The sequence below is a fragment of the Spinacia oleracea genome, chromosome 3, assembly GCF_020520425.1.
Source record: "Spinacia oleracea cultivar Varoflay chromosome 3, BTI_SOV_V1, whole genome shotgun sequence".
Taxonomy (NCBI): Eukaryota; Viridiplantae; Streptophyta; class Magnoliopsida; order Caryophyllales; family Amaranthaceae; genus Spinacia; species Spinacia oleracea.
In genome coordinates, this window is record NC_079489.1 from 103,197,478 (window position 1) to 103,208,640 (window position 11,163).

The 11,163-nt window shown below is 33.7% G+C and overlaps 1 long non-coding RNA gene across 1 annotated transcript; it reads left to right on the plus strand.

Annotated features, from left to right (window-relative positions):
• The first annotated feature begins 2,544 nt into the window (after positions 1 to 2,544).
• LOC130469219 (uncharacterized) lies at positions 2,545 to 3,367 on the plus strand. Its single transcript, XR_008929619.1, has 2 exons — positions 2,545 to 2,729; positions 3,052 to 3,367. It is a non-coding gene; the product is annotated as an uncharacterized lncRNA (long non-coding RNA).
• Positions 3,368 to 11,163: the final 7,796 nt, after the last annotated feature.

An 11,163-nucleotide genomic window follows, 5' to 3' on the forward strand; every position in this document is an offset into this window, starting at 1 on the left:
CTCCGTCTCGGAATACTTGAACCGATTTGACCGGCAAAGAGTTTAATACAAAGTAATTGACTTATTATTTAATTAGACGGTAGTTGTTAGTGAGGTATTTTTTAATATAGATAGGGATATGGGTCAATTTTTTTTAAAGAGGGTAGGGAAGTAGGGGGAGAGTGCATGGGACCACAAAATGACATGTGAAGGGGGTAGTTGATATAATATTTATAAAAGTTTACCATTTATAGAAACAGTACAAGTAATCCGAAACGACTTTATAAGAAAAGCGGTGCAAGTATTTCGAGACGGATAGAGTATTTCTTTAGGTCCCTCAACAAGTGGGCACGTCCGTACGAATTGAAGTAATTATAACGATGATTAGTATAAATAAACACCACATTTTTATACTTATTGTTGAGTTCCACACTTCCACATCAACAGTAGGGTTTTGTTTTGGAATAATAGTAGATTTCAACTCATCCTTTCCCATAGATTTTCGAATACAACTAATTTATTTGGTTTTTGTATGTTAAGGGGTAGTTTACCACTAGTCAATTAATTGAAAATTGTATTGTTTAAATCGTCTTAATTAATATGTATCGACATACAAATATCAAGTTGTACCGGTCCAATAATATTTTTTGTGGTGGAATAAATATGTTATTGTTCGTGTACTTGTGGATTACTCCATAGTTTCTAGAATGTGAACAGATAAGGTCACTACTTTTGTAAGTTTTCTTTGTTTGTAGTAGGCTAGTATTGCTCAATTTGTACAAATTTAAATACATTAAGGAATTGAAATGCTTGGATTGATGGTAATACATTAAGGGGAAATAAAAGTCAAATTGAAAAATATAAGGTAATTGAAGGTGATGATGAGGGGATGAAATGGATAAAGAGAATAAGCTAGTATTGACAAGAAGAAAATAAAAGGAAAGGGGGAACAAATACCCTCATTATGGGGGAGTAGTTACCCACCATCCCACTAGGGTGATTATTACCCTCACATTCCTCCCTTCTCCTCACTAGAGCTGGCAAAAGCTGACCCAACCTACCAACCCGACCCGAACCCAACCCGTTATTAAAGGATTGAGTCAAGATTTTTCAAACCGTTTAGTTAAACAGGTCGACCCAATCCAACTCATTTATTAAATGGGTTGGGTCAGGTTGAAAACCTCAACCCAAAAACAACCTGCCTAACCCGTTTACTTATTGGGTCACAGGTCAACCTGCCAACCCGCTTAACCCAACCCACAACCCGTTTAAAAGTTAAAAACAAAATTACTGAACATCTTAAATTGTTTTTGGCTTTAGACTTTAGGTATTTTTCTCTAATCATATATAAAGAAAAACCCTAGAAATTCACTCTCAGTCTCTCATAATTCTCCTCTCACTCTCTTAGGCTCTGTTCTCTTCGTCTGATATGTTATGGTTTGGTCTGATTTTTCATTTTGCTGGTCTGGTCTGGTCTGATCTGGTCTGGTTCATGCTGGTCTGCTCTGGTCTGGTCTGGACTTTTCTTATTATAATAAATAATAAATAAATAATAATAATAAATAATAATAAATAATAAATAATAAATAATAAATAATAAATAATAAATAATAAATAATAAATAATAAATAATAAATAATAAATAATAAATAATAAATAATAAATAATAAATAATAAATAATAAATAATAAATAATAAATAATAAATAATAAATAATAAATAATAAATAATAAATAATAAATAATAAATAATAAATAATAAATAATAAATAATAAATAATAAATAATAAATAATAAATAATAAATAATAAATAATAAATAATAAATAATAAATAATAATAATAATAATAATAATAAATAATAATAATAATAATAATAATAAACAATAAATAATAAATAATAAATACAAAGTAATAAATATAATAAATATAAATAATAAATAATAAATAATAAATAATAAATAATAAATAATAAATAATAAATAATAAATTACGAATAATAAATAAAAAATATAAAATATAAAATATATATAATAAAAAAAAAATGAATAAAAAATAAAAAATAAAAAATAAAAAAATAAAAAATAATGAATAATAGTTAAAAATTAACAATTATTAATTTATAATTAATAAGTAATAATAATAATTATTATTAATTATAAATTAATATTTAATAATTACTAATGAATAATTGAAAATTGGTAATTAGTAGTTATTTTAGTAATTATTTTTTATTAATTTATAAATAATAAAAATTTATATTATTAATTATAAATAATTAATTAGTAATTAATAATAAATAAATAAATATTATTATTAATTAATACTCCAATATTTATTAATTTCTCATTACTAATTATTCATTTTTAATTTTTAGTTACCAATTGTTAATTATTAATTATAATAATAACTATTATAATAATAATAATAATAATAATAATAATAATAATAATAATAAGTAATAATAAATAACTAGAAAGGCATGGTCGTCTGGTCTGGTCTGGTCTGGTCTGGTCTGGTCTGGTCTAGTCTGGTCTGGATGTTGCTGGTCTGGTCTGGTATGATTTGATAAGATCTGATCCAATAAGTAACAATGACAAGGTGAAGAGAACAAAGCCTTAGTCTCTCACTCTCTCACTCTCTCACTCTGAAAAGTGAAAACCCTAATCTCACTCTCACGCGGCGCCGCTCACTCACCGGTTGGTCTCCACTAACCCACCGCCCACCGCTCTGCTCGTCGGCCTCCATTCAAGTATGTCTTTTTAAAACTTCTATTTGATTTTTTGGAGTAATAAACTAATTACTTACAAAGATTTTTGCTTAGTTATATTAGTGAAATTGAATTTGTTCTCAACTTCTCATGTTATACGAAACTCATGAAATTGAATTGTTGCTTAGTTTTGGGAGTTGAGATACGTCAGAATGAGTTGGGGTTTAGACTAAAGAACCGAACTGTGCTTCTAAATCTGTGCTTCTTTTAGGTCGTACTGGATTGTTTTGTTTTTACAATATTGTGCGGTTTTTTTTAAAAATCAAGGCTAGATTTTACAATATTGTGCCTTCTTTTTTTAAAGATGGAAGAACAAGTTGATGCGATTGTGAATGTGGATGATATTTCACCCTCACCCTTAGCTGCTTCACCAGGAACTCAAGATTCCAACCAAATTGATGCTTAGATAACATATTCAACTAGCTGAACAATTATTATTGTGTTGTAATGTATTTGAATTTAGTTTTATGTCGGATTTGGTTTGGTTATGTGATAAACTTTAATTTCAGATTTGATGATGTATAATATTAAGCCTTGTGACTTATGACAGGGCATTAATTAATGGCAAATATTGCCACTTTGCCAGTTTGAGATATTAAGCAGATTGTCTTAAAAAATTAGCAAGTTGTCTTAAAAAATTAGTAAATGGGATAACAAGTTGAAATCAGATTGATTAATTTATTTCCAGGTTGGGTTGGGTTGAAAATTTCAACCCATTTACCTAAACAGGTTCGGTTCAAGTTGGGGAAATTTCAACCCGTTTATAAACAGGTTGACCTGATTTCGACCCAATCCGACCCATGCCAGCCTTACTCCTCACAACATAACCATTACCACAACTTCTCATCACAATACCACCACACTACCCTCATTGCAAACACCTCAATTCACCTTCATTGTCTTTTTATTAAGGTGGTTTGCCTTTTATTACCCCCATAATCCATTACACTCAATTCAAGCATGCCATAAGGGTGAATTTATCACTTAAATTCACCCACAATGTTCAGACTCTGCCACATCAGTTTTTATTAATTTGTTCCTACTTTTTTTTATTATTCAGATTCACACAAGACTCTTTCTATTTTTACACATTATCTCCAGACTCACCTAACTTCTAAAATAATATTTTATGTATATATCTATTTTATGTGTTGTGTTTTGATTTGGTGGGAGAAAAAAGTAGAGTCTTGAGTGAGTTTTGGATTTTCAAACTCACTTCCAGACTCGATATAGATTTTTTTTATCACATTATCCCAAGACTTAAACTCCAGATTCACCTTCAGATTCACCTTGAGACTTGGGAGACACTCACCCTAATTCTTATGGACCATGCCTAAGTTTATTGTGGACCATGCCTAAAAAAAAATCAACAACTTGTTTCAACTTTATTTTGACGTATTTATCACAATTATTAATTTAAAAATATCAAATTGGTGTCGTTAGCACATGCCGTGCTTGAATAATGTGATTTTAAGTCACAGTTCTCTTTTAAAAACACAAGGTTACTTTGATTCTAAAAAGGGTTACTATATCTAAGTAAATTGATTTAATATAATATATATAGTCACTATGTGAATAATAAAGGTCACTATGTATATATGTAAAAGGATGGTAGTGTAAATTTTTGGTTTTAGCTCTACATGCAATAATATTATTTTTGACCAGGTCCACGCAAGAATAATCCTATAAAATACTCCTACTCGCTTTTATTCTAGCGATGCATGTGTGACATGTTATGTGAATAACAAAATTCTATATAAAAGAAGGTAATATGCAGAATTATATACTCCGTACTTTTCATATTTCTTATGTAATATAATGATTAGACTTAATAACACTACAATAATTTGTATCTTTAATGACGATCTAATAACGACGGGTGAAAATCCCGTCGCAGAAGCCTTTTGTGACGGGGATAACAACTAAACAAAGACGGAAATAACCGTCGCAAATGTATTTTACGACGGGTTAATTACGGGATTTTCAATTAATGACGGCCCCTTTTTTTGACTGGTTCACGACAGGAAATCCCGTCGTTAATCAACGATTATTGGTCTTTAGCGACAGAATTTTCCGTCGTTAATGGTACAATTTCTTGTAGCGTAAACTTAACATTTGATAATTGAAACAATAAACAACTTAAGTGCCTTTAATATTTTGATGTAACATTTTTTATCCAATACTGTTGTTACAAAATATGGCATAATATAATACTCCCTCCATTCCTTTTTGTTGTTCCCATTTCCTTTTTTGGCATTTCTTTTTGTTGTGCCCATACTGAATCTTTACTATTTTTAGCCATGATTTTTTTACCAATTTACCCTAAGATTCCCCATTATTTACTAAAAAACCCTAAGATTTTACCATTTTTCCACTCTCTTTTTCCCCACCACCCTTATTTAATTATTTTCCCATCCCCCATAACCCCACCCCACTACCCGTCTCTTTCACTCCTCTCACCTCTCTGATTTCTCTCTCTCTCTCTCTCTTCATTTTCTCTCTCCTTACTCTCCCTCTCTCTCTCTCTTCATTTTCTTGCTCTGTTTCTCACTTCCTCTCACGTTTTTCACTCTCTCTCCTCCAAAACATCTCTATGTTCTTTCATATATGGGAGTGAGATCGCCGCCACCACCACAACCAAATCTCCGCCGCCGCCACCACCCTCCGTTAAAGTTGTAGAATACGGAAATATGGCTTTAGATGGTGAAATTCGACCATAAAAACTCTAGATCTAGAGTTTTCATGGTCGAATTTGACCTCTATATCCTTAAAATCGTGAGTGTTGTAAGGATCAAGTGGTTATTATTATTATTTTTGTATTTTTTTGTCGAATTTTCTGGGTGGTTTTTGTCGAATTTTCGGTTGATTTTCGGCGAATTTTTCGGTTGATTTTCGATGATTTTTTGGCTGAATTTTTGGGTTGATTTTGGTCGATTTTTGGGTTAAATTTGGTCGAATTTGGTGGTTGATTTTGGGTTGAATTTGTTTGTATTTATGGGTTGAATTTGGGTTGAAATAGTTCGCATTTCTGTGTTGAATTTGGGTTGAATTGTGCTCGATTTTTGGTTGAATTTATTCGATTTTCTGGGTTGAAATAGTTCGATTTGGGTTGAATTTGTTGTTCGATTTTCTGGGTTTAATTTGGGTTGAACTTGTTCGTATTTTCTGGGTTTAATTTGGGTTGAACTTGGTTGAATTTGGGTTGAATTCTGGGTTAAATTCTGGGTTTTGATTGTCGAATATTCTAGGTATTTTTTGGTTGAATTTTCTTAATTGTTTGTTTGTTTGTTGATTTGTTGATTTCATGTTTGTCGAATTCTTGTTTTCATGATTTCATTGTTTGTTTTTTGGTTTGGTTTGTCGATTTCCTGGGTTTTTTTTGGTTACTTTTCTTGATTTTTCTGGTTTGATTTTTCTTGATTTTTTTTTTGTTCGAAATTTGGTTGATTTTTCTGGTTTGAATTTACTCTGTTTTTTTGTTATTAATAATAAAATATCTCCAATTTATCTTATTTCTTTAATATTTTCTCTCTCCTTACTTTATTTTAAATATATAATCTCTTACACCCAATCATTATTCTTATACCCAATCATTACTCATATCCCAATACAACCCAAGATTCTAGTTTTCTTAAAAACCCCCCAACATTCCTTAGGGGAACAACAAAAAGGAATGGAGGGAGTACAATTTTGGAAAATAAATTATTTGTTAGATGACTTAATTGGATATATGTCGCTCAAATGAAAAAGTTTGGCATAAAGATAATTTATTAGAAAAATAAACTCAATGTCAATTGGATAGGATAGTGATTTAAATAAAAATTTATAAAGCGTGGATTTTATTTTAAATATTACTTTAATTATTCATAAAAAAATTATTGGTGGTCTTCAAAGGATATACATGAAGTACTCGATCTGTAGCTTTTAATTGACAATATTTTTATTTCCTTATAAACTTTTTTTTTGAGGGGATTTTCTTATAGACTTAATTTAACATTCCATAAATTATCAGAATAAGGTAATTCGAACCATTATATTTAAGCATATATATGATGATCGATGAGATATGACTACATTATTATTTAGTTATATTTGATGCTAATACATCATTATCTTTGATAGTATACCTATTACATACGCGAACTAATACTTGCGTAGATCTTTGATATTTAATACTTGCTTATACAGTTATACCTTAGCTTCTTGTTAATTGCATGCTTTAGAACCAATATTATTTTAAATTATGCAATTTGTTTACCTTTTTCTTTAGTTCGTTGATTTTATTGTTCACTTTTCCTTCAATAGCTCTCAAATGATCATATCATCAACCTTCTTTAATCTATATTATTTTTATTAAAGTATTATTACTAATTTTGCTAGTGCTATTTATTCTTCTATGTGTAATAATTTTATTGTACATCCTTGTCTCACAGATGTTATTCTCATATTAATTAGAAAAAATATAAAAATTAAAATTGCATTGGTGTCAAACCCATGATGACCTATCCAACTTTAATAAAATTTGTCCTGTTTGGGAAATCATTTAGCATGAAAATGTATCACTCCATGAATGTACGGATGTGATATGGGTCCTTTAAATGTTGATAGATGGACAAAAGCAATGAAGGTCCCCATTTCTAACTGGCCATCCCATCTCTTCATGCAACTTGCCAATACCACGCGCTTTCGTAATGGCCGGGTTTATGAGTTTAGTAAAAACTGTTGTGCTCCCTCATTCGTCAATTCTACTGGTTTTGGTTTCATTAATATCTTCCATTTCTCTCTTTCCTACTGGCTAATTAAACATTTTGACATTGTGAAATTTTGTCAAATTTTTTTAAAAAAAATTCAAAAAGAAATATTTTACTCCGTACTCTACTTATTCACGTACAAAAATAGTATAAAGGTACGTGTTTTGGCTGTAAAATGTTGACTGTTTGTGTATTTATTGTATATTTCCATACAAGTGGGAATGAACTTGTACCCTATTGTGAGGTTTTGCATGCATGTAAACTTTATTCTTTTTCTGGGGAAGAATATTAATTGGATTTATATATTCCACATCGATCATGTGAGCGTGTGACTTATTATCATCTTAGTAAATGTTGGAAGCATTTTTTTTTTTTAACTCGGGTACACCAACAACAAAAGTTCACTATCCGCAAAATATACTTTATATGTAATGGTTCCATTGTGGATAATGGAACGGTACTGGGGCCGGTTCGTTCTTGTGATGTAATGTTGACTGTGTCTTGCACAGTAAAAGAATTAACTAGTCTCGGGGGTGATTCGGAAATTCCCTCTTCGATGCTTAAGTCAGATTACACTGATTGCTCTGTAATAAATGCTTAGAAGAATGATTGGTGAGATTAAAATACCTTTGTCATTCATTGAGGGTCCATATATATAGACGTGTGACCCGTACGGATCATACATACTTTTACCCGCCAACTCATGGATCTTTTCCTTAGACCCGGATACGTCCAGGCTGGACAAACAAAGCCGACTGAACCGTATTTTTCCCTAATGCCGACCGAGTATGTATTCATTTACCTTTGTCTGGTACCGTTATTTGGTTACGGGTGTTCCACCGGCCTGCCGGTAGGGGCCGGATTCCGTACAACTAGCCCCCTTAGAGTTATTACGACTGACTTAGCATTTGTGATTGCTCTGAAGAAGGTCATCCGTACAACTAGCCCCCTCATAACGATTATACCTTGCTAGGTTTTGTCATTATGAAAGGAGGGTATAATAGTGCAAGTGGAATTGTCCTGATGCATTGACTTACCCCCATTAGGACGAAAATGACTGCATTACTTTGCTACTGTTTTTAAGTAGGCCGGTTGCAAATCATTGGCAAGATAGGCCGATTAGCTCATTTTGTTGTTTTGAGGACGACTGCCCCCTTGAGATTTTGAGGACGATTAGCCCCCTTGAGATTATGAGAACGACTAGCCCCCTAAGATTTTGCGGACGAGTAGCCCCTTCAGATTTTGAGAACGACTAGCCTTGAGATTTTGAGGACGACTAGCCCCCTTGAGATTTTGAGAATGACTAGCCCGCTGAGATTTTGAGGACGACTAGACCCCTTGAGATTTTGAGCACGACGTACTGGCCCCCTTGATACGTGTCGACGTATCGCTTTCTTATGGGCTTGTGGAGGGAGATTTTGAATTTCCTTCCCGCCACGTGTCCCTCATCGTGGGTTCTTTGGGAAGGTAAACTTGATCCAACCGCTCCCATTTTCTCACGACCTCTGAACTGACGCACTTGGTAAGTCGGTCCGTTTTTGCCTCTAATTTAAATACTTTCTCCCTTCTTATTCATTCTTTACATTCCCATTTCCCTCTTTTCGCTTCATATTTTCTCTCTCTCTTAGCAAGCGCCCTAACTTCGTGAATGTAACCTTCTTTGCTTTCTTTCGGTCTTTCCTATTTTGACTCGGGTGATATTTTATTTTCAGGTTAATGTGAGTGAATTTTGCGGCCAACCCTTAACTTAATTGCATACTATATTCCTTGTAACAACCTTTTTAGGTATTATTCATCTATTGTTACTTTTCATTTCCTTTGAATTTTTCATCTACACATGTCTGGAAGCGAGGATAGCCAGAAAAGAAATAGTGGGCATGGTATGATGAGGCTATAGATATCTCTGAGAGTAGTAGGTCTTCGAGCGAATTTGGATATGAGTTAGATATGGATTCCGGAAATAGGTTTTTGATAGTAATAGGAATACTTGATGGGGAAGAAACCAGACAGACCTCCTACTTTTATTGAGTTTATGGATGGGAGACCTATAACTGATCCCCGACCGTGTTACGATGATTGCGACTAAGCATGTGAATCTCAACAATTGCACGCACTTCGCGCTAAGATGGAACGGGAGCTTAGGCCGCATGTGCATAATGTGCCAAACCCCAAGTTCATGCTAGACGTGAATACAATTCATATTAGGTATCATTTACGGTCCTGTCGAGAATTTTATGACAGGGTGGCTCGGGTATCAGGCAGTATGGGACTAACACCGGGAATGTATGTATTTCTAGGCCCATGTTGAAGGAAATCCCTCCACAAGTAATCGCTGGGCTAGAAAGGAGCCCTTATTATAGATCAAGAAGAATCTTCTGCTACTTGCAAGCGCAGTCAGCCTAGCATGCCCAACGATTCTATTATGGAGTCGGATGGTGAAGGATCTCCCGGTCTTCAAGAAAAATTGATTGCAGAGTCTTACGAGGATGATACGCCAACTATTATTTTGCAGCGTGTTATGAAAGAGGAGGTTGTGGAGGCTCCAGTTAGTTATGACGATGAGGCAGTTCAATTCGTTATCCCCTTTCCTCCCTTGCCGACTACAAGTTTTTACCACAAAGGTAAAAGAGGATTTTGTTGATCAGGTGACCCTCAATTGTCATCCTGAAGTCAATGGTCGCTTTCTCAGTTTACCGGATGGTTATCGCTTAAAAGTTCCAGAGAAAGGGCGAACGATGTCAGACGTGCCTGAGAATCATGTTGTGGTCTTTTCAAAGATGTTCGACTATGAGCTGCATTTTCCTCTTTACCCCTTTGCGGAGAAGGTTATGCCAGCATGGAATGTTGGTCTTGTGCATATCACTCCCATCATAATTTGGAACCTTATTGCGTATACTTGGTTGTACTCTTTCTAACAATGACTTTGTTCACGAAGCTTCATTGGTTGAAGCGTGACGGCAAAATGACTAGCTGGTGGACAATTTTTTCTAAGGCGGGGAGGCAGACTGTGATTACTCGGTTGTCCAATTGTAAAGATTGGAAATATCATTTTTATTTCACGGAGGTTCCCGACGACTATCCACTTAGACATACTTTTTTCCAACCCAAACCGAGAATGAGCCAATATGATTAGTGGGACTTAGGTGTTCGGGAGAGGCGTGCGTATGATAAGTTACAGGTAGAGTATAGAAATATTGGTCGTTCGAAAGACAAAACCTGACCGGTATTCTAGCTTCCCCATGCCGGTTATACCCAGTCTTGCTGCTTTGGGTGCAGTCGGCCTTTGTCCTACACACCCAGCTGGTAAGAATAATTGTATATGTTGCTTATATGTTTGTAATTATCCGTTTCATGTTTGTTTGTATGCTATCGTTCATTCCTTACTTAGATTTGTTTTTGGCTTGTGCCTTTCTGTTTGACTGTGTTAGGTCATGATCTTATGAATAAGTTTTCTCTTGGGATTGATAAGAACTGAAAGGTGGTCGATAAGTGCCATAGTCCACCAAAACAAAATATTTCACAATCAACACATTTTGTGCCAAAACCTGCCGTAATCGTCCTCCATCCGAAGTGATTCAGGCTGCCGTTGAGACAAGGGGAAACGTTCCTCGTGTTATCCGGATAGAGATTCATGTAAATCCACCTGCTAAAGCTTTTGCCAACCA